We start from the raw sequence: 24,537 nt of genomic DNA on the forward strand, positions 1-24,537 counted from the left end.
CATTGTACCACAGCGGGACCTCCTGAAATAAATGTTTATTGGAGTACAGTTGACTTAGAAAATTGTGTTATGGCTCCCTCTTAAAAGGACACTTGAAACTGCATCTAGTTATATCCCAGACAACACAGGATGTCTCCTTGTCCCGAGACCCTTAACTTGATCACATCTGCAAAAGGCCCTTTTACCATGTAAGGTGACATACTTGTCAGTCCCAGGGTTAGAATGTGGCCTTTTTTTTTTTGCTTTTTAGGGCCGCACTCGAGGCATATGGAGGTTCCCAGGCTAGGGGTAAAATTGGAGCTGTAGCTGCTGCCCTACACCACAGCCACAGCAACGCGGGATCCGAGCCGTATCTGCGATGACCTACACCACAGCCACGGCAACACCGGATCCTTAACCCACTGAGCAAGGCCAGGGTTCGAACCTGCATCCTCATGGATCCTAGTTGGGTTCGTTAACCACTGAGCCATAATGGGAACTCCTAGACGAATGGTTTCAATTCTCTTGGCTAGAAACCTAGTCGTGGAACGGCCAGATCACGTGGTGACTCCACGTTTAACGTTTTGAGGAACTGCCAGCTCATTTTCCAAAGGGGCTGCACCACTGTCTAATCTAATTAATCCCCCGACCTTGGGTGAGGGTGGATGGGGCCTTTTTGAACTGTTACTGCTCATCACCCACCCTGCTCTAATTCCTTGTGTGTGTCCTGGTGGGTAGGAACAAGAGAATCCCAATTTCTTTAGACGCTAACTTTGGAGCAGTCAGTTTCATCGCACAGTCTAGAGAAGACCACGGCGACATCCAGCTTCCATGTTCTGAATCAAGCTCACGGAGGGGAAGGCAGGAGGCCCCGGGGCTCCTCTAAATGCTGCTCTCTCTTCCAGAGGTCGAGAGAAAGAAGCCGCCTCACTCACTGAAACCACAGGAAATGTCCAGCACAGAGAAATCTACAGACAGAAAGGACATAGGTGGTGACTTAGGGCTGGGGACAGGGGAACAGAAGAGAGTTGGGGGTAGCTAAGTGGTACACAGTTTCCTTTTGAGTTGATTAAAAAAAAAAACTAGGAGTTCCCTTTTGACATAGCAGGTTAAGGATCTGACGTTCTCACTGTTGTGGCGCAGGTTCAATCCCTGGCCCGGGAACATCTACATGCCCCTCCCCCCCCCAAAAAAAATTCTCAAGTAAGGAACATTGAGGGCAGTGACAGTGGGGACACAGTTTTGAGGGCACTAGACTGCTGTGTCCCCCTTTGCCTGGCAGGGCAATAAAGCTACTCTTTCCTACTTCACCCCCTAAAAAAGGAGGTGACAGTTTCATACATCTGTAAATATACTAAAAAGGATAGCCTGGGTGAACTGCATGCTAGGTAAATTTTATCCCCCCCCAAAAAAAATGTTTAAAAAAAAAAAAACCAACAAGGGAGACCAGAGAAACTCTGGGACAGAAGTCAGGGAAATAAAATTCTCGGAAGAAAACAACAGGAAAGCCCAAGTTTCATCGACAAGTTTTCAGCGACATTTCTGCCGTCTCGGCCCTCACTTGCCTGGACCTCAGGCACATCTCTTAGGTTTGTACCCAATCTCTCCCCCACAGAGGAATCTGAAATCTCAGCAAGTCTAGGATGCAGTGGGAAAAAGCTGGAGGACCAGGCAGAGCCCCATCCAGCGGGCGGCTCTGGGTCCATTAATGTGGTCTCGGCTGCCCCCTGGTGGACACGGGGGACTGAGCCTCAGAAAGGGGCAACCAGAGGGAGCTGGGGGCTGGACCAGTCTCAACAGCCGGGCACACACTTCCCAGCCCACAGGGGTGCCTCTCAGTGACCGACCCAAAGAAAGTCAACCCTAGCCCCCGGGTGATCCTTTTTTTGAAAAAAAACGAAAAAGAAAAAAAGAAAAAAACCACAGTTCCCATTGTGACTCATCAGGTTAAGAATCAGACTCATATCCATGAGGATGAGGGTTCAATCCCTGGCCTTGCTCAGGGTCTAAAAAGAAAAAAAAGAATTTTTTTTCTTCATCATAATTATTGTGTCCTATTATCAACAGCCTCCTCAAAGCATTGCTTTCTTTTTCTAACAGATTGCATGAACCGGATCCACTGAGACTAGTTGTGCTGACATTTAAATTTCTCTTTATCTATAGGTTCTCCGTTCTCTTGCAACTTATTTGTTGAAGAAACCCCAAACATAGACACACAGGGGTCGCCACGGTTTCCACTCTGCTCTCCCCACTGGTGGGGGGTCTGCATCCATTCAGCTTCCAGTCAGCAGTTTCCTCCAGAACCCACTCACGCTCAGGATGGCCTTGGATGGCCTTGGATGGCCTTGGATGGCCACCTGTACTGAGATACTGATGGCCAGGTGGATGGAGGCTCCAGAGCTCCCTCCACAGAGGGCTCAGGGGTGGCGCTGTAGCTGGACTGGGGCTGAGGGCATATGGACATAAAAGATGCCACCAGCTATTTGAGCACAGTACCAGAAAAATCATTCAGAAAGATGTGATTAATAAAAATACTTCATCCTTACAAACAGCTCACCTCATAGGGTTTTTTAAATGGAATCTAGAATTTCCCCCTAATGACCAATCAATTACTTCACCGGGACAGTATCACTTTCTCTTAATTTCTTCCTTCCATGAATTAAACAGAAGTCCCATCAACTTGGGAATTTAAAACCCATACTTTGGTGTTCCCGTCATGGCGCAGTGGTTAACGAATCCAACTAGGAACCATGAGGTTGCGGGTTCGATCCCCACCCTTGCTCAGTGGGTTAACGATCTGGCGTTGCCGTGAGCTGTGGTGTAGGTTGCAGACACGGCTCGGATCCCACGTTGCTGTGGCTCTGGCGTAGGCTGGCAGCTACAGCTCCGATTTGACCTCTAGCCTGAGAACCTCCATATGCCGTGGGAGCGGCCCAAGAAATGGCAAAAAGACCAAAAAAATAAAAAATAAAACCCATACTTTGCCAATTTTTTTATCCTTATTTGTCATTGCTGGAAGAGATGGGAGGGAATAGATCCCCTCCAAGTGCTGGCCCTCAGCCTCCCTCAAGAACCAGGTGAGGGAGTGCCCACTGTTGCACAGTGGGTTAAGGATCCAGAGGTGCTGTAGGTCACAGCTGTGGCTTGGAATTCAGTCCCTGTCCTGGGAACTTCCATATGCCATGAGTATGGCCATTAACAAATAAATTAATTTCTAAAACTTTTTTTTTAATTAGGAGTTCCCATCGTGCTCAGTGGTTAACAAATCTGACTAGGAACCATGAGGTTGCGGGTTCGATCCCTGGCCTTGCTCAGTGGGTTAACGATCCGGCATTGCGGTGAACTGTGGTGTAGGTCGCAGATGTGACTCGGATCCCACATTGCTATGGCTGTGGCATAGGCCAGTGGCTACAGCTCCGATTAGACCCCTAGCCTGGGAACCTCCATATGCCACAGGGGTAGCCCTAGAAAAAGACAACAAACAAACAAACATCTTTTTAAATTAAAAGCGAGGTGGCAGAGCCCTTTGCATGGACTTCCTGCCCCTGGATGGAAGGCGCCAAGAGAGGACCTCGCAGTTTGGCTTAGTGGGCTGGGCTTTGGGGTAGGGGGGCTTCCACCTCTGGGGATGTGCACTGAGAGAGACTGGACGCAGGTGGATGGATGGACGCAGATAGGGGAGAAGGGCTAGGGGTATCCATCCCGGATGCGGGTGTTGTACGTGAGACGAAGATTCCTGCCACCGCCCCCACCCCAACCCCACCAATCGTATCCTGGGGCTGGCGAGCCCAGGACCCAGGAGAGAGGAAGCTGGGAGAAAACTCAGCACGGCCACTTTTGGGGACACTTGATCAGTAAATTGAAGCGCCCACTGCAGCAGGGGCCAGAGCGGCCCTACCCCAGGAACCCGGCCAGAGCGGCCGCTCCCCATGAGTCCACCAGGGGGCGCAGAGGTCCCACCAGGACCTCGGGGAACTGACACATGTTTTTGGTGAGTGAATAATTTGTGAAAATACTATTTTAAACTAGTTTTAGGCTCGGCGGTAACAAACTCACTAGTATCCATGAGGACTAGGGTTTGATCCCTGGTCCCTCTCAGTGGGCTAAGGATCTGGCGTTGCCAAGGGCTGCAGTGTAGCTCACAGATGCACCTCAAATCTGCTGTTGCTGTGGCTGTGGCTTAGGCCAGTAGCTGCAGCCTCCATTTCACCCCTATCCTGGAAACTTCTATATGCCATGGATGCAGCCCTTAAAAATAAATAAAAAAGTGTTTTTATTATTAAAACTTTTTAATTATTATTATTAAAAGACAACTTTTTTTCTTTTTATGGCCACACCTGCAGCATATGGAAATTCCCAGGCGAGGGGCGAATCGGAGCTGCAGGTGCCGGCCTACACCACAGCCACAGCCACACAAAGCCTGGCCACATCTGAAACTGCAGCTTGCAGCAACGCCAGATCCTTAACCCATTGAGAGACGCTGGGGTTCAAACCCACATTCTCATGGATACTAGCTGGATTCTTAACCTGCTGAGCCATAACGGGAACTCCAAGACCATTATTTTTAGAACAGGTTTAGGTTCACAACAAAATTAAGCAGAATGTTCCGCAATTTCTTTCACTCCCTCTCCCTCACACTCTCGGCCTCTCACTATCAGCATCTCCCACCAAAGTGGTACCTTTACTACAATCAGTGACCCTAAGATGAAACATCATCACCCAAAGTTCATACGTCACTTTGGGGTTCATTCTTTTTTTTTTTTTTTTGTCTTTTTGTCTTTTTGCCGTTTCTTGGGCTGCTCCTGCGGCATATGGAGGTTCCCAGGCTAGGGGTCTCATTGGAGCTGCAGCTGCTGGCCTACGCCAGAGACACAGCAACGTGAGATCCAAGCCGCATCTGCGACCTACACCACAGCTCACAGCAATGCTGGATCCTTAATCCACTGAGCAAGGGCAGCGATCGAACCCGCAACCTCATCGTTCCTTGTCGGATTCGTTAACCACTGCGCCACCACGGGAACTCCTGGGGTTCATTCTTGGTGCAGCACATTTGATGGGTTTTGACAAATGTAGAATGATAAACACCATCGTAGTATCACACAGAGCAGTTTCAGTGCCTAAAAGTGCCCGCTCCTCCTAGTAACCCCTCTCCCCTCCCCATCTCCTGGCAACCACTGATCTGTTTACCATCTCCGTGGTTTTACCTTTTCCAGAATGTCATAGATGTATTTGGAGTCATAAAGTATATAGCCTTTCCAGACTGGCTTCTGTACTTAGCAACATTGTTTTACGTTTCCCCTATCTTTTCATGGCTTGATAACTCATTTCTCTCTAACCTTGACTAGCACCCTCCTGTCTGAAGGTTCTCCAGTTCATGTATCCACTCACCTACTGAAGGACATCTTGGTTGCTTTCAAGTTTGGGGCAACTATGAATAAAGCTATTCTAAACATCCGTGTGCAGGGTTTTGTGTGGATGTAAGTTTTCAGTTCATTTGGGGATGTACTAAGGACGGCAATTACTGGATTATGCTGGTAAGAGGATGTTTAGTTTCATAAGACACTGCCAAAGTGGCTCCCAAAGTGGCTGCCCCATTTTGCATCCCCTCCAGCCCTGAATGAGGCTCCCGCTGCTCCGTATCCTCACCAGTATTTGGTGTTCTCAGACATCTGGATTTTAGCTGTTCTGATAGGTGTATGCTGATATCTCATTGTTGTTTTGTTGTTGTTGTTGTTTGGGGTTGTCTTGTTGCTGTTGTTTTGTTTTCTTTTGGTTTTGAACATTCCAGCAGCATGTGGAAGTTTCCGGGGCCAGGGATCAAACCCTTGCCTCCACAGTGATCCAAGCCACTGCAGTCAGATCCTTATACCACTGTGCCACAGCAGGAACGCCTCCACACAAACTTTAGAATCAGCTCACTGACAGCCATAAAATAACACTGGCACTTTAATTGGCATCATGTGGAATCTGTCGATCAACTTAAGAAGAGCTGACATCTTGATAATATTGTCTTCCTGCCATAAACATGGAAATTGCTCCAAGTTGATATCTTTCATCAGGGTCTTGTAGTTTTCCTCATGTAGATCTGGGTTTGATTTACACAGAAGTATTTCCTTGAGGGGGCTGCTAATATAAATATTAATGTATTTTTTTAATTTCCGTTCGAGCTGTTTATTGCTGGTATTCAGGAAAGCAATTGACTTACATATTAACTTTTTATCCTGAAACCATGCTAAAATTGCTTATTAGTTCCAGGATTTTTTTGTTGATCCCTTCAGATTTTCTACATAGACAACCATGTCATCTGTGAGTAAAGACAGTTTCGTTCTTCCTTGCTCCCAACCCATATACATTTTATTTCCTTTTCTTATCTTATTGCATTGGCCAGGATTTCCAGCACCATGTTGAAAAGGCGTGGTGAGCAGGAACATCCTTGCCTTGTTCCTGATCTTAGCAGGAAAGCTTCAAGCTTCTCATTATTAAATATGATGTCAGCTGTAGGTTTTTGCAGATTTTTTTTAACCAAATTGAGTAGGTTCCCCCTTATCCAGTTTGATGAGAGTTTTAATCATGAATGCATGTTGGATTTTATCAAATGCTTTTTCTGCATTTATTGATAGGATCATATCAATGTGATTTCTCTTCTTTGCATTGATGTGATGGATTACATTTGTTGACATTTGAATGTTGAACTAACCTTACCTACCTGGAATAAACCCCACTTAGTCATGGTGATGAGTGAATAATTTTATGCACTAACCTTGTGACAGGTTACAAGTCCCATAGGCTGCCATAGCCCCCCACCCCAACAAAATTGACCAGCAAGTTGTGATGTTCTTCCTGACTCATGCCTCTAATTGGGAGACGCTCAGTGGGACTGCTATCATTTTAAACCAAGTAGACATGGCCAGAAGCCTACAATCCCAACAATTTCCCCAGCTCTTCTCTGCTATTTTGGGGCTCTTCCCATTTGAACTGGAGACCACCCCACCTAGGCAGGTCTGGATCACCCTTCTGTTGACTCTACATCCCTACCTGGTGAAACAGAGATGCCAGGGCAGAGCCCCTAGGCCCACACAATGTCTGCAGCTGATCTTTTCAGACTTGCTTCCTCTTACTTTCCCATTCTAATCCCCAGCCCCTTAAACTCTGCTGCAACAGACAATAAATCTCTAGGTAGTGCATTCATCCTATACATATTTACCAAGATCCCCTATATGCCAGGCTCAAAGCCTGGTTCTGAAATACAAGGCAAACTAGACCCAGGCCCTGCTCTCAGGAGCCTGCAGTGCAGTGGGAAAGAGATGTCAGTAAAAAAAAACCAACACTGTAACATGGGGGGTGGGGTTTCTGTGCCAGAATACGGGTGACACGGGAGTCTTTGGAAGTTCCAGAGTCTTCAGCCTCTCTATTGCTTCTCTTCTACACATCTTTTTAAATGTTCTTCCTGGATTCTTGGCACAGCGAACTCCTATTCATCCTGCAAAATCCAGCTCATATTTTCTCTTTCTCTAAGCCTTTCTTGGTTGTCCTTTATGCCCAGGCAGACTTAACTTTGCCTTCATCTTTCCTTTTGTACCACTTGATGGATGTTCCAAGGCTCACCTTTGGCTCATACTATGTTGGATGTTCCTGACCCCAAGTACCACTCCCTAAAAGAGTGTAGTGCAGGTCCCTATGTGGCCACGATGTCCACCAGGCAGCCTGGGCTTCTTCTTTCAGCTCCAACTGCATCCCCTTAACCCTCTTTCTGGTGCCAGTCTGAAAACTTTCTCCCAGCCCCCTCCTTTCTACTGCAAACTTTTTTTTTTTTTTTTTGGTCTTTTTGCCTTTTCTAGGGCCACTCCCATGCATATGGAGGTTCCCAGGCTAGGGGTCTAATCGGAGCTGTAGCCTCTGGCCTAGACCACAGCCACAGCAATGCAGAATCAGAGCCACATCTTCGACCTGCACCACAGCTCACGGCAATGCCAGATCCTTAACCCACTGAGCAAGGGCAGGGATCAAACCCACAACCTCATGGTTCCTGGTCGGATTCGTTAATCACTGAGCCACGATGGGAAATCCCCTGCAAACACTTTAATCTCTAGCTTTCTACCAGGACTGGCCGATCATCATTTAAAGGATCCTTGAAAGCAGATAGTGGTGCTGGGGCATGAGAGTCCTGGACACGGGGCCACACTGAAAGGTTGGGCAGGATGTGCCCCTGACACATCAGAGGGAGAACCATTCACATCCCGGACATGCCACAAATGGGTATGGTCAGTGCACCAGTTTCCTGACAATCAAGGGTCTTGAGGAAGGGATGCCTTTGACTGATTGTCATGGGACAGTGGCCCTGGGCCTGAGATAGCAGAAGCTGGAGGGTGCCAGCTGCCTTGGGTACTGACTGAGCAACACCGAGGACATTGAGCCCAGCAGTGTCAAGGGAAGGGGTGGGAAAGCAGAGCGGGGCCCCAGATGCGGCTGCAGCCCTATGGTTCCTTCTGTACTGTTCTTTCTATTCCTGCCAGTGACCATGGCACAGGTGCCGTGGCTGTGGGTGTGGCGAGCCCTGGGCTCAGCCCCAGCTGTGCCTGACCTTGGACCAGTCACCTCATTTCTCAGCCTCCACATCTGTGGGTTTAGGGGAGCAAGGCTACCCACCCCAGGGGCCTTTGGCAGAGCAGAAATTCAACTTTGTGGGTAAATCGCTTAGCCCCAAAAAACCTGGATACAAACAATCATCAAAGACTAAAACAGCCATGGGAAGGAGGCCCAGCAGGAGTCCCCGGGCCCTGGGGCTTTCAGGAGCCCACAAAAATGGCTCAATTACTTTACAAAAATCAGAAGAAAATAGAGACTATGTTAATAATAAATATATACCAGCAAATCCAGCCAGAATTATGTTTTTATCTTTATACCAACACGGTTATAAAACACATATTTTACCTTTGCCAGTGGTGACAACCTTCCCATGAGAGCATGCCTCTCTCGGAGTTCCCACTGTGGCACTACGGAATCCTCGGCATCTTAGGAGCACTAGGACGTAGGTTTGATCCCCGGCCCAGCACTGTGGGTTAAGAATCCAGCATTGCCACAGCTGTGGCTTAGGTCCTGACTGCTTGGATCGGATCCCTGGCCCAGGAACTCAGGGCAGCCAAAAAAAAAAAAAAAAAAAAAATAGAGAGATAAAAAAAATCACATGACTCTCACAAAGGATCTCCTTCAACGCTCTCCAGAGAAAAGGAAACACAAAAGCAGCACCCGGTACAGAGCCCCAATTCCTATTTCATGGGTGTGAAATGCCCAGAATGCTATAAAATCAAATGCCGTCTATATACAGCTGCCCCTGCAGCATATGGAGGGTCCCAGGCTAAGCGTCTGATCGGAGCTACAGCTGCCAGCCTACACCACAGTCACAGCAACGCGGGATCCGAGCCGCATCTCTGATCTACACCACAGCTCATGGCAGCACCAGATCCTTAACCCGCTGAGCAAGGCCAGGGATCGAACCCATGTCCTTGTGGAGACTAGCTGGATTCTTTTTTTATTTTATTTTTTTCGTCTATTTGCCATTTCTTGGGCCGCTCCCGTGGCATATGGAGATGGAGATTCCCAGGCTAGGGGTCGAATCAGAGCTGTAGCCACTGGCCTACACCAGAGCCACAGCAACTTGGGATCCGAGCCGCATCTGCAACCTACACCACAGCTCATGGCAACGCCAGATGCTTAACCCACTAAGCAAGGCCAGGGACTGAACCCGCAACCTCATGGTTCCTAGTCGGATTCATTAACCACTGAGCCACGACGGGAACTCCGAGACTAGCTGAATTCTTTAACCGCTGAGCCACGACGGGAACTCCCTCAAGCAGCATCTTAGCCTTGCACCAACAGTTTCGTGTGTTGTGCTCGCCTGTCCTCTGCCAGCACACAGGAGGAAAAGCAAGGTGAACAGAAGGATGGTCCTTCGGGGGAAGCAGCACTGAAATGCCCTGAATCAAGATGAATGGGAAAGGATCCCAATACACACATTTTGGTTACAAAGAATAAATAAACAAACAAATAAATAAATAATTTTGGGGGGCTGCTCCTGCAGCATGCAAACGTTCCCAGACTGAGGAGGGAACTTGTGCCCCAGCAGTGACCTGAGCCACCATAGTGACAATGTCAGATCCTTAACCGGCTCAGCCACGAGGCAACTCTTATAAGATACCATTTTTAGGGAGTTCCCGTCGTGGCACAATGGTTAATGATTCCGACTAGGAACCATGAGGTTGCGGGTTCGGTCCCCGCCCTTGCTCAGTGGGTTAACGATCCGGCGTTGCCGTGAGCTGTGGTGTAGGTCGCAGACGTGGATCAGATCCTGCGTTGCTGTGGCTCTGGCGTAGGCCGGGGGCTATGGCTCCAATTCGACCCCTAGCCTGGGAACGTCCATATGCCGCGGGAGCGGCCCAAGAAAAGGCAAAAAGACAAAAAAAAAAAAAAAAAAGATACCATTTTTAATATTTTTTCTAATGAAGGAAGGGACCCAGGAACGCAGAAGTTCCCAGGGCCCGTGGAAGCCACCATGCAGCCCCGAGCCCGGCAGTGTCTGTGCTGGACGCCCTTTCTCCAGGGACATGGGTCCACTTTTCAAAAAACAACGAAGCTCTGACATATCCGTCTCTGCAAAGGACACAACTGAGGACAAGTTCTAAGCAGACGCCCTTGGAGGGGCCCCCCCACCCCCACAGGCCGACTTTGGTTTCCCCTTCCCGGGGGGGGAGTGGAAGAGGAACCACACCTGCGTACCTTCTTAACCTGGACAGTGGGTGTCGAGCAAGTGTTGACCCGGGGATTTGATTCTGGGCTTCCCAGGCAATGTTCAGATTCAGGTTCTCGCTGGGAAAAGAAAAAAAGAACTTGGCAACCGAGATGCAAACAAATCCGTCTGATTCAGGAGTGCCAGCGACAGCCAGTGCTTATAAATAACGGTGCTGTGCTGGCCCCAGCCCCAGAGGAGCCAGTGCGGACAGCCCGTCCCACCTGGGCCTCTGTTGTCACCCGGCAGAGGAGGAGGGAGCGATGGGAGGTGGCTCGGGGGACTTTCATGGGTGCACGTGCTCTGGCCGGACAGGTGGACAGGCTCCCAGGAGGCCAGCGTGGGAAAGGTCACGGGGTTAATGTTACTCTCCTTGAACATGTGTCCTATGGAGCCCTTGGTCCCAAGCTTGTTTACTTTATTAGGAAATGTTTTTTGGATTTGGGTTTTGGCGGGTTTTTTTCTTTTTTTAAATGAAAGGATCGTTGATATGAAATGTTTTTTAACCACCCATGTGGTGTTCCCATTGGGGCTTGGTAGGTGAAGAATCTGACTAATATCCATGAGGATGTGGGTTCGATCCCTGACCTCGCTCAGTGGGTTAAGGATCCAGGGTTGCTATGGCTATGGTGGAGGCTGGCAGCTGCAGCTCTGATTTGACCCCTACCCTGGGAACCTCCACATGCCACAGGTGCCTACGAAGAAAAAAGTCAATAAATAAAACAAAAAGATCACCAATGCTGTTTTCTTCTGGGCCCAAAGGATGAGAGAGGAGGGGTGCACCTAGGCCACCTCCCAAGCGTCATCAGTCCTTAGAAGCTGTGGCCGTGGCTGTGTGTGGCGACAAGCAGTCCCTACCTTCAGAGGGTCTCAGTGAACCCACTTGCCCCTGTTCACTGTCTCAACCCTGTTCCTTCTCACAGGCCCTACCCGTGCCCTGCCAAGCTGTCCACATCCTGCCATCACTCCTGCTTCCAGGCATCAACATGAAGCCACCGGCCGACCTGCATGTCACCATCCAGGTGAGACTCAGCATCTCCCTGTTCCAGAAGAAGAGGCTCTCAGGGACCCCTGACATCCCGTGCCCAGCCTGCCTAAGCATCCTTCTCCTGACTAGAGTCCTTAGGGATCCTTAGGGATTGGCAAGGGCAGGAAGAGTTGCCAAGAGAGAGAACCTTCTGGGCGGGGCAGTAGGAGACCCCCGGGACCACTTCCAGACCTGGCCACTGAGGTTTGGGTTTAACCCTTTGAGGCCCCCTCCCCCCAACCCCTCCCTCTAGGCCCTCAGGTCCCTGCCATGCTGGCTGGGGCACTGAATGGAAGCTCTCAGGGACAGGCCAGATCAGGCCAGAGGCAATAGGAGTTAGGGCCCCAGTGCTTGAGTATTAGGTGGCCAAGGGCAGGAGCTGGGGGCGCTGACCTCACGCCAGGTCCCTGCTGGCCACGACCGGCATAGCCTCCCACTGCATCTCCCTCCCACGTGGGTGAAATGGGGAAACCATGTCCACTGCGCAGGTTATTCCAAGGATTGGACGGGGTAACTATTAATGCTTAGCTTGCATAGCCTCTGCCACATGGTAAACGCTGCTTTTCTTTGTTTGACCACGCCCATGGCAAGCAGAAGTTCCTGGGCCAGAGATTGAACCCTTATCACAGCAGTGACAATACCAGATCCTTAACCTGCTAGGCCATCAGGGAATTCTGCCCCCCCCCAGCCCCCGCGCCTTTATTGGGCTGCAGCGAGCAACAGCTTGATGTGGAATCTCATTTCTCAGACCCAGGACTGAACTTGGGCCGCAGCGGCAAAAGCACCAAACCTTAACCACTAGACCACCAGGGAACTCCCCATGTTGTTGCTTTATTTATTGATTTATATATTTATTTATTTATTTATTTGCCTTTTTAGGGCCATAGACAAGGCATATGGAGGTTCCCAGGCTAGGGGTTGAATCGGAGCTACAGCTGCTGGCCTACACCACAGCCACGCCAGTTCCCAGCCAACTCTACAACATACACCACTGCTCACAGCAATGCCGGACCCTTAACCCACTGAGCGAGGCCAGGGATTGAACCCATGTCCTCTAGTCAGTTTCATTATTGCCGAGCCATGATGGGAACTCCTGGATTTATTTTAAAATATTTTACAGGAGTTCTCTGGGGGCACAGCAGGTTAAAAGTCCAGCACTGTCACTGAAGCATCTTGGGTTGTTGCTCTGGGGCGGGTTTGATCCTTGGCTTGGGAACTTCCACATGCCGCTGAGCAAAAAAAATAAAATAAAATAAAATATAAAACAACAACAACAAAAAAGGAGTTCCCGTCGTGGCGCAGTGTTTGGCAAATCCGACTAGGAACCATGAGGTTGCGGGTTCGATCCCTGGCCTTGCTCAGTGGGTTAAGGATCCGGCGTTGCCATCGTTGTGGTGTAGGCCGGCAGCTACAGCTCCTATTCAACCCCTAGCCTGGGAACCTCCATGTGCCACAGGAGCGGCCCAAGAAATGGCAAAAAGACAAAAAAATAAAAATAAAAAATAAATATACATATATTTATATAAAACAAAAGAAAATAACATAAAAAGGAAAGAAAAGAAAACCCCTCCTAGCTCTAGAGACCAGAAGCCCGAAGTCAGGGTGTCGGCAGGACCTTGGGGCCTCTAGCAATTTCCGGTGGCTCCAGGCCCTCCTCCGCCTGGGGCAGCCTCTGCCCAGTCTCTGCCTCCGCTTCTCACGCCTTCTCCTCTGTGTATCTTCTCTTCCTCTATCTTTTAGGAGAACACCCATCGGTCATTAGATGTAGGGCCAGCGACAAAAAATCCAAGAGCTCACATAGAGATAGAGCCTCGATTTCATCTGCAAAGACCCCTTTTCCAGATAAGTCACATCCACAGGTTCTGGGCAGACTCTTTTGGGGAAGGGCCACCATTCAAGCCACCAGAGGCCTAAGGGAAGGTAAAGCGGTGGTGGACGGGACAAACTGACCTGTCCAGATATGCCCCATCGCCGGGCGAGAAGTTCCAGGCAAGGCCCAAGGTGTGCAGGCAGAGCTGGAGCTGGAGGGAGAATGCACATTTCGTAATTGCTCTGAAAATCCACCTCCCCCTCCCCGCCCCCCGCCGTGTCCCCTGTGACAGGTCACTCTCATTGAGGAGGGATGCGTATGACTCTGGGTGTGTGACACTCCTGCTCAGATTAGCTTCTGGAACCTACTTCTTTGGCTGCTTTGCTGCTATTTCTAAACTCCGGGGCTGTAATCACATCCACGTTGGATCTGGCATCAGAAAGTGTCCCCTCCGAGGCAGTGTCCTGCCAACGGGGCTAAAGTTCTGTGGCTTGCAAAACTGTCCCAGGTTCCAAGCCCAGGGAGTCTCAGAGTAGAGAGCGGGGAAGGCCCAAAGCTGAAACAATTGTGACTTTTCTTTGTGCGCGACCTGCTCAACCGCTGAGCCCTCACAGGCGAGCGTGGCCAGCCCCTGTGAAAAGTAGCTCTAGGCACCTTTGAATAAGCCTCTTGGCTGGTCCTGAGTCATCCTGAAATCCAGTGTCATCGCTATTAACCCTGTAACTCTGAATCGACCTGAAAGTCACAGTGACTCTTACTCATCTCAATGGTTATTGCCTTATTAACAATCAGTAAGGGTATTCTTTTGTTTTTGTTTTTGTTTTTGTAATAGTGTTATCAAGCTATAATTCACGGAGTTCCCATCGTGGCTCAGTGGTTAACAAATCCGATTAGGAACCATGAGGTTGCGGGTTCGATCCCTGGCCTTGCTCAGTGGGTTAAGGATCCGGCGTTGCCGTTGAGCTGTGGTGTGGGTCGCAGACTCGGCTCGGATCCTGCGTTGCTGTGGCTCTGGCCTAGGCTGGCAGCTACAGCTCTGATTAGACCCCTAGCCTGGGAACCTCCATATGTCTCGGGAGCGGCCCTAGAAAAAGGCAAAAAGACAAAAAAAAGAAAAAGAAAAAGAAATTGGTTGGGATGGAAATCCTGTGAAATCAGATTGTTATGATCATTATACAAATACAGACGTGATAAATTTATTTGAGTAAAAAAATAAATAAATAAACAAAAAAACCAAAAAAAAGCTATAATTCACATACCATACCATTCACCCATCTATTTCTTTTTTTTTTCCTTTTTCTTTTTAGGGCCACACCTGTGGCATATGGACATTCCCAGGCTAGGGGTCAAATTGGAGCTATAGCCACCGGCCTACACCACAGCCACAGCAATGCCGGATCCCTAACCCATTGAGCGAGGCCAGGGATGGAACCCACATCCTCATGGATCCTAGTCGGGTTCATTAACCGCTGAGCCACGAAGGGAGCTCCCACAATTCACCCATCTAAGGTGTACAACCCATGGAGTTCCCCCTCCCATCAGGGGACATTATGATGGCTGCCGGCCATGTTTTAGGATCTGGTCAGGGGAAGGTGAATTGGGTTTGTTGGAGCATATTTACAGGCTTGTAATCAAGTCTGTGACTGTTAAGCTATTGCAGAAAAGGCTCCCAGGAAGTTCCCTGGTGGCTCGGAGGTTTAAGGACCAATGTTGTGACTGCTGTGGCGTGGGTTCCTTCCCTGGCCTGGACACTTCTGCATGCTGTGGGCAGGGCAAAAAAAAAGAAAGAAAGAAAGAAAGAAAGGCTTCCAGAAACATCTCCACCGCTCACTACAGCTCACCTTACATGGTGACAGCGATTCAGAGTCAGAGCGCCTGCAGCCAGAGGTAGAAAAAAGGACCTTAGGAGGCTGCCTGCGGGGCAGCTGATTAATTTTTTAACTTTTTTCTTCTGGATTGATTTTTGTTCCTCTTGTTCCCCACTTTGTGGTGACTCTTTTCCTTTTTTTTTTTTTTTTTTTTTTTTTTTTGCTCTTTTTTTAGGGCCGCACCCTTGGCATATGGAAGTTCCCAGGCTAAGGGTTGAATCAGAGCTGCAGCCACCAGCCTATGCCACAGCCACAGCAACACCAGATTCTTAATCCACTGAGCGAGGCCAGGGATCGAACCCACAACCCCATGGTTCCTAGTCGGATTCGTTTCCACGGCACCACAAAGGGAGCTCCTTGTTCTCCACCTTGGGGTGGTTTCTTCTTGTTTCATGGCAGGCAGCAGAGCGCGAGGTTGGCTCAGGGCCTGCTGTGCCGGAGGCACCTGCCGGAACATCTCAGCGGGAGGACCCCACGTTCCAAACCGGGGCGGGGGGGGAGTGTCCACGTGGACACTTCTTAAGGCCGGGCGGGAATGAGTCACAAGGGAGTGGCACCGCAGAGCGAGAAGGACAGGCTCAGGCTTCCAGCCCCAGGAGGTGGCCACAGAAGGGACGCAGGGTCCTCTGGGTTTGGCACCAAGGAAGCCATTGGAGACCTTGGCAGGAGCGGTGTCAGTGGCGAGGTGAGAAGTCAGGCTGAGGGCAGATAAATGGTTTGGCTGAGAAAGGAAGACGACAGGTGATGCCACAGTGGGAGGCAACCAAGGCAATCGGAGAGAAGGGTTTTCAACGATGCTGGTGGGCAGGCGCCACGGCCAACGTCAAGCTCAGTTAAGACACAGAAGATGGAAAAGGAAGACAGATCCCTGGACACTGAGGGCTGGAAGGAGGGCTGAGTTGGCGAAGCACAGGGGGTTTGGAGGGGAAGTGAAAGTGGGCTGTAATGGTGCTGAGATGGTGGGTGTGTGACACTGTACCTCGTCAGCCTCCTGGGGCTTTAGAGCACAGAGGGAAACTTAGCGGGGACAAATTAAAAAAAAAAAAAAAATTAGGAGGTTAGCGACCCCAGCGTGGAATCCCCACTGTGTTAGAGAAGCAGTTTGAAACCGCCCTGAAGGAGGTGGGCGAGAAAAGGGGCTGAAGTCGGCACAATATTGAAAATCAACTATACTTTAACTTTAAAAAATAAAGCTTTGGGGAGTTCCCGTCGTGGCGCAGTGGTTAACGAATCTTTGGACTGGGAACATGAGGTTGCAGGTTCGATCCCTGGCCTCGCTCAGTGGGTTAAGGGTCCGGCGCTGCCATGAGCGGTGGTGTAGGTCGCAGACGAGGCTCGGATCCCACGTTGCTGTGGCTCTGGTGTAGGCTGGAGGCTACAGCTCTGATTGGACCCCTAGCCTGGGAACCTCCATATACTGCAGGTACGGCCCTAAAAAGACAAAAAAAAATTTTTTTTTTAATTAAAAATAAAGCTTTGGGAATGAATGGTGACCATGACTTTAGACAAAGTCTTTAGACAAAAGGGGCTATGGCGTTCCCACTGTGGCGAAGTGGGTGAATGATCCAGCTTGCCTCTGTGGCTTTGCCGGGTTCGATCCCCACCTGGGGCAGTGGCTTAAGGATCTGATGTTGCCACAGCTGTGACGTAGGTCAGAGGTGAGGCTAGGATCCAATCCCTGGCTGGGGAACTTCCATATACAGCGGATGTAGCCGAAAAAGAAAGAAAAGGCGGTGGGGGGGGGGGTGGCAGGGATTGCGTGCAGCGCTCTGCTCTTGTTGGTAAAGTTGTCTCTCCCCGAGCCCAGGCTAAGAATCCTGAACCACCTGGATAAATAAAAGAGTACAGAGATGATGGGGGGTGAGAGCCAGTTACAGATAAGCCAGGGGCAGTGGGGGAGGAGGCTAGGACAAACCACATGACACTGGGTCAGCGTTGGGAGATGACGCTAGGAACTCGTGTTTAGTTAGCTTACAGAAATGTCAGTGGGTAAATATAGACATCATGGTTATGGGTCTAGCCAGGGGTTATTTATGTTTACACATGCCCTTGGCCCTTGAGAGGCTAGAAGCAACGACACCCAAGTGGCCAGAAACACACACAGCTGGGCTCCTAAGCCCATGCTCCTCTGTAACAGACACCAGGGCTCCTTGGAGAAGGGGCTGAGTCTGGCCTGGGGGAGGAGCCTGGAGCATCTCCTACAGCCGGAAAGTTAAGAAAGTGCTCCCTGACACAAAGTGACAGGACTAAGGCAAAGGGACACAGAGCCAACTGAAGGAGCTCCCCAGGGCAAACGTAGGAACAATTTGAACAAAAACAATCGTATTTCCTAACAACTCAAAGTGGGAAACAAATATCCATGAGTCCATTGTGATACAAATAAATTGAAGACGGCAGTCAAAGGGAAAGAGAAATCTCCCTTATGCGCGACTTCTAAATAATTGATATAGATTTTGTTTTTTTGTTGTTGTTGTTTTTTTTTTTTTTTGTCTTTTTGCCATTTCTTGGGCCACTCCCGCGGCATATGGAGGTTCCCAGGCTAGGGGTCTAATCGGAGCCATAGGAACAGGCCTATGCCAGAGCCACAGCAACGTGGGATCTGAGCCGCATCTGCAACCTACACCACAACTCACGGCCACGCCAGATCCTTAACCCACTGAGCAAGGGCAGGGATCGAACCTGCAACTTCATGGTTCCACTGCGCCACGACGGGAACTCCTTCTGTAGTCGCTGGGTGCAGCCCCTGCTTCCTGGGCGGGAGTCATGCTTCACCTCCTGGAGGGATCAAAATCTATATCAGGAGTTCCCATCATGGCTCTGTGGTAACGACGAACCCAGCTAGTATCCGTGAGGATGCAGATTCGATCCCTGGCCTCGATCAGTGGGTTAAGGATCCGGCATTGCCGTGAGGTGTGGTGTAAGTCACAGAGGTGGCTTGGATCTCGCGTTCCTGTGGCTGTGGTGCAGGCCGGTGGCTATAGTTTTGGTGTGACCCATAGCCTGGGAACCTCCATGTGCCACATGTTTGGCCCTGAAAAAAAAGATAAGAAAAAAAAGTTGAACTGTCTGTGGCTCGGGAGTGGCAGGCAGGGAAGGAGCAGACTGAGGGTCAGCCTATCCTTGTGAGCCCACGTGGAGCAGCCACCTGGAGGATACAGGCGATTGGAGTCAGGCCCAGGTGGGCTCCAGGCTTCCAGCTTCATCTAGAGGAGGGCAGATCAGCAGGGACCAGTGAAGCCAACAGTTCTGAGAGTCCTGCCCCAATGTCTCTTTTCTTTTTCTTTTCTTTTTAGTGCTGCACCTGCCACATATGGAAGTCCTCAGACTAGGAGTTGAATCAGAGCTGTAGCTACTGGCCTATACCACAGCCATAGCAACACAGGATGAGAGCTTCGTCTGCCATCTACACCACAGCTCATGGCAACGCCAGATCCTTAACCCACTGAGCGGGGCCAGGGATCGAACCGGCATCTTCATGGACACTGGTCCAGTTCCTAACCCACTGAGCCACAAGGGGAACTCCTGATTGGTGGTGAGGTAATAGGATGATGTTTCCAGAATCTTAATTATCAGCCTCTGGTTCCCACCAGTCTGGGATCTAGTGTTTGTCAGCCTGTGGTCAGCATCCTCCACTAGGCGGGGTCTTCATTTCTGCAGAATGACTCAAAGATAACGTTAGATTGTCCTCTCTGTCCCTTCAGGAGGAACTAGCAGGCCCGGGACTAATTATTAACAGCAGGAGTCTGTTCTTTGGAACTTGGGGAAGCCTAGGAGACTAAAGCTTTTCTTCTATAAACAAGAAACAGGGGACATAGAGTTCCCTGGGGGTGCAGGGGGTGAAGGATCCAGCATTGTCACTACTGTAGCTCGGGTTGCTGCTGTGGTGCAGATTGGATCCCTGGCTGGGAACTTCCATATGCTGAGGACACAGCCAAAAGAAAGAAGGAAAAGGAGTTCCCACTGCGGCTCAGGGGTTAACAAACCTGACTTGTATCCCTGAGGATGGAGGTTCAGTCCCTGGCATTGCTCAGTGGGTTGAGGATCCGGCATTGCTGTGAACTGTGGTGTAGGTTGCATATGCCACTCAGATCTAGCGTTGCTGTGGCTGTGGTGTTCCCCTAGCCTAGGAAACTCCATATGCCATGGGTGCGGCCCTTGGAAGGAAGGAAGGAAGGAAGGAAGGAAGGAAGGAAGGAAGGAAGGAAGGAAGAAAGAAAGAAAGAAAGAAAGAAAGAAAGAAAGAAAGAAAGAAAGAAAGAAAGAAAGAAAGAAAGAAAGAAAGAAAGAGAAAGAAAGTAACAGGGACATGGAGTGGCTTTGGGACCCAGGAGGACTCTGAAGTGTCCTGCTTAGTTTCAGTCCCCGCTTTCCTTAACCACTCCTCGACTCTGAGGGGAACAGGGGATGGGACAAGAAAGTGCTTAAAGTTTTGGATAGAGAGGTTAACCTTAAACTCAGCAGGAGAACTTGGCTGGAGGTGGGCTCAGATGTCGGATTCATTAACCCAAAGACCTCAGAATGTGGCTGTATTTGCAGTCAGGGCCTTTATAGATGCGGTTCCCAGTGTGTGGGGTCATAGAGGTGGGCTCCCATCCAATAGATGGACTCCCATTCTGGTGTCCTAAGAAGAAGGGGAGACCCCAGGGAGGGACACACATGCAGAGGGACGGCCAGGGGAGGACACAGGGACAGGTGGCCACCTGCAAGCCAAGGAGAGAGGCCACAGGAGAAACCAACCCTCCAGCACCTTGGCCCCGGATGTCCGGCCTCCAGGACGGCGAGAAAATCAGTCTCTGTGGTTTAAGCCACCCAGCCTGGTACTTTGTTCAGGCAGCTCAAGCCCCTCAGGCAGGAGGTAAGCTGATGTTTGAGAATGGGGGTGGGGGGCAGGTCCTCCTACCGAGAGGGCTGTGTTCCTGAGCAGAGCCAGCTGAGTGGCTGTCCAGGGAGCAGCTTCCTGATGCTCCGAGTCTTATCACGCTGGCACAACCCTTGTGGTCCAGAAGCGTATGGTTTCCAGGGGGCCACGACCAGCACATCCTCTTTCGGCCTCGGCCCCCAGGCAGCCTGGATCTGTGAGTGGCAGCCTTTAACCTTCCATGTAAATCTCATCCACTCAACTCCAACCATCCCTTCCTTCCTTAGTTCTTTCTTTCTTCTCTTTTTCCTTTTCTTTTTTTCTTTCTTTTTAAGGGCTGCACCTGCAGCCTATGGAAGTTCCCAGGCTAGGGGTCCCATCGGAGCTATAGCTGCCAGCCGACACCACAGCCACAGCAACTCGGGATCCAAGCCACATCTTTGACCTACACCTCAGCTTGTGGCCACGCCGGATCCTTAACCCACTGATGGAGCCCAGGGATGGAACCCGCATCCTCATGGGTATTAGTTGGGTTCTTAACACCTTAAGCCACAAGAGCTCCCTTCCTTTCTTAACTACACAAGAAACGCTCAGGTTAGCAGGCATTTTACCAAGTGTCGCAGCATCATTAACTGTTTTATCACCTATATCTGAACCCAAGTTTCAGTGAATTGTCTCCAAAAAGTAACTACACTGTTTTGCCTTCATAGGGAAAATAGCCACAGGCGATGTGCCAATGACAGGTGTGGCTGCATCCCAGGAAAACATTAAGAACACAGAATTTTTGGGGGCAAGTGCAGCACCCATGGCACAAAAGAGTTCCAGAACCAGGGATTGGGATGGAACCAGCACCACAGCTTCAACCCAAGCCACAGAAGTGACAACAATGGATCCTTAACCCACTGGGCCACCAAGGGAACTCCAAGGATCCAGAAATTTAAATTTCTACAGTTTTCATTTGTCATGAATTATTCTTCTTCTGGTGTTTCTCTCTCAATCATTTAAAAGTTTAAAAACCATTTTAGCTTCTGGATCCTACAAAAATAGGCCTATGAGCTGTAGTTTTTTTTGTGTGTGTTTGTTTTGGTTTTTTTTTTTTGTCTTTTTGTCTTTTTACGGCCCCACCCATGGCATATGGAGGTCCCCAGGCTAAGGAGTCTAATAGGAGCTGTAGCTGCCAGCCTATGTCACAGCCACAGCAATGCAGGATCCGAGCTGTGTCTGTGACCTACACCACAGCTCATGGCAGTGCCGGATCCTTAACACACTAAGCAAGGCCAGGGATCAAACCCTCATCCTCATGGATGCTAGCTGGGTTCGTTAACTGCTAAGCCATGATGGGAACTCTGAGCTATAGTGATGGGAACTCTGAGCTGTAGTTCGAGGACCCTTATTTTAACTGTTTGCAAAATTCATCAAGCTAGGTGTATTAATAAAATGACTCAGAGTCTAACGGATTCATCAGGTTTTCTCTTTCAATCCTAGTTGATGGATATGAATCCTGATGTCAAATCAGAACTACAAAAACCAAAGTTAAGATGGAACTGTGTCAGAGTTCCTGTCATGGTGCAGTGGTTAACGAATCCGACTAGGAACCATGAGGTTGCGGGTTCGGTCCCTGCCCTTGCTCAGTGGGTTAAGGACCCTGCGTTGCCGTGAGCTGTGGTGTAGCTCGCAGATGTGGCTCAGATCCCGCGTTGCTGCGGCTCTGGCGTAGGCCAGTGACTACAGCTCTGATTAGACCCCTAGACTGGGAACCTCCATATGCCACAGGAGCAGCCCAAGAAATGGCAAATGACAAAAAAATAAATAAATAACTTAAATGTCCATTGACAGAGGAACAGATAGAGAAGACGTGGTGCATGTATACAATGGAATACTACTCAGCCATAAAAAGGAATGCAATAATGCCATTTGCAGCAACATGAAGGGGCCTAGAGATTATCATACTAAGTGAATTAGGTCAGACAGAGAAAGACAAATACAATTCTTTCTTTTTTCTTTTCTGCGACCTACGCCACAGCTCACAGCAATGCTGGATCCTTAACCCACTGAGCAAGCCAGGGATCGAACCCCCAACTTCATGGTTCCTAGTCAGGTTTTTTTCCTGCTGCGCCATGATGGGAACTCCTCAACAGTTTGTAATAATGTATATGAGAAAAAAAGAACGGGTATATTTTTATGTATAACTGATACACTTTGCTGTACACCTGAAACTAACACAACATTGTAAGTCAACTCTACTCCAATAAAATTTTTAAAAAAAGAAAAAGAAAAAAGACTTGTGACTTTGCCCTAATGTGCTTCTAAAGTTCTGGGGATAAAAATGTGATCTGTGACTGGAGTTCCGTGGTGGTGCAGTGGTTAATGAATCCAACTAGGAACCATGAGGTTGCAGGTTTGATTCCTGCCCTTGCTCAGTGGGTTAAGGATCCGGCATTGCCGTGAGCTGTGGTGTAGGTCGCAGAGGCGGCTCGGATCCTGCGCTGCTGTGGCTCTGGGGCTCTGGCATAGGCCAGTGGCCATAGGTGCAATTCGACCCTAGCCTGGGAGCCTCCATATGCCACGGGAGCAGCCTAAGAAATGGCAAAAAGCCAAAAAAAAAAAAGTGTGATCCGTGACTGCTGGGCTGCCCATGAGGGCAGGGATGGGGGCCAAGCCCCTACAAGGTGTCCTTAACCATCAGGGTTGAAGGGCCATCTCTGCTCCTCAGTAGAGAGACTGGCTTGTCCCTGTGGTTGCCTAAGAAGTGCTGGCAGCCGCAGGCTTACCCTAGAGCATCCGCCAAGCCCCCCTGTCCTCCCCTGGGGGAAAACCCTTGCAGGGCTGGAGGAAGGAAACATCTCCAGCCTCACAGTACAGTGTGTTCCCAGGACCACTGCCAGGACGAGCCGGTCTCCCAGGGCTGGGCGAACAGGGGGGAAAGAAAGGAGCACCAAGCCAGCCGGTGCCTGCCCCAAACCAGGAGACGCATTTAAATCCTCCTGCTCCGGAGAAACAAGGTCCCGCTGCATATGGTACCATGAACCATGGTCACTATCCAGAGGTAAGCCAACAGGGAAAAGAGTGTGCATCTGTATAAATGAATCACTTTGCTGTCCAGCTGGAGCTCCCCTGTGGCCTAGCAGGTTAAAGATGAGGTGTCATCACTGCTTTGGCGAGGGTTTGATCCTTGGTCCAGGAACTTGCATACGCCACAGGCGTGCCGCCCCCCCATCCCCAAAGCCACATACAAAGGCAAAACACTGACAACCCCACTTTAAAGGGAGCCATCAAAAATTCACAGACTTCGGAGCTCCCGTCGGGGCGCAGCGGAAACGAATCCAACGAGGAACCATGAGGTTTCGGGTTCGATCCCTGGCCTTGCTCAGTGGGTTCAGGATCTGACGTTGCCATGACCTGTGGTGTAGGTTGCAGATGCAGCTCGGATCCCTCGTTGCTGCGGATGGACAAAAGGACAAAAGATGGAAAAAAAAAATTCACAGACTATTTTATTTTATTGTCTTTTTAGGGCTGCAGTTGTGGCTCATGGACGTTCCCAGGCTTAGGTTCGAATTGGAGCTGCAGCCGCCAACCTATACCACAGTCACAGCAGCACCAGATCTGAGCCACATCTTTAACCTACACAAACAGCTCGTGGCACGCTGGATCCTTAACCCTCTGAGCAAGGCCAGGGATTGAACCCCAATCTTCATGGATACTAATCGGTTCTTAACCCACTGAGCCACAACGGGAACGCCTAAGTGTTGTCACAGACACAGGATTGCTGAAACTCAGTGGACCACCTTCTCCATCAAGGTTCTCCCTTGAAGAGGCCACCAGAGGGAGGAAGGGGCAGGGATAGTACCTTTCACAACTCTCTTATCTACTCGCTTTACTCTCGTACTTCCTGGGCTGGGCATGGGCAGGGCCGTAAAAACTAAGGCAGGAAAGGCAAATGTAAACAAATGCTTCTCCACCGAGAGATAGAGAGACGTCCAGCTGAGGTGCCCTAGGGTGTCCTGGGGGTGCAGAGGGAGGAATGCTTAATTGAGGCGGTGGGGAAGGACAGTGGCAGGGCTTTGCATGGAGGTGACACATCAGCGAAAGGGGAAAGACCCCCAGGCAGAGGGTCCAGCCTACACAAAGAGCATCACTTGGCAGAAGAATCTGGAACATTCCCAGGGTAGACTGTGCTTTGAAATGGTGGATTTCAGGACCTCCCTGGTGGCC

General features: G+C 49.9%; 1 long non-coding RNA gene across 3 annotated transcripts in view; it reads right to left on the minus strand.

The window, feature by feature from the left end:
* The window catches only part of LOC110261093 (uncharacterized), a 47,418-nt gene that overhangs the window by 6,356 nt on the left and 16,525 nt on the right, over positions 1-24,537 (minus strand). For 2 of the 3 annotated variants that reach the window (XR_014807026.1, XR_002344885.2), the window contains exons 2-3: positions 13,740-13,810; positions 10,753-10,842 (exon numbers count right to left, since the gene is read on the minus strand). This is a non-coding gene — a long non-coding RNA (uncharacterized LOC110261093). Of the gene's footprint in view, positions 1-824; positions 948-10,752; positions 10,843-13,739; positions 13,811-24,537 lie in introns of those variants that run through there. The other variant, XR_014807027.1, reaches the window with a different exon arrangement.

Source organism: Sus scrofa, chromosome 6, assembly GCF_054392235.1.
Source record: "Sus scrofa isolate SSC_HxYL_T2T_F1_AM1 chromosome 6, Sscrofa_HxYL_maternal_Yorkshire_Landrace_v2.0, whole genome shotgun sequence".
In the NCBI taxonomy this organism is placed as follows: domain Eukaryota; kingdom Metazoa; phylum Chordata; class Mammalia; order Artiodactyla; family Suidae; genus Sus; species Sus scrofa.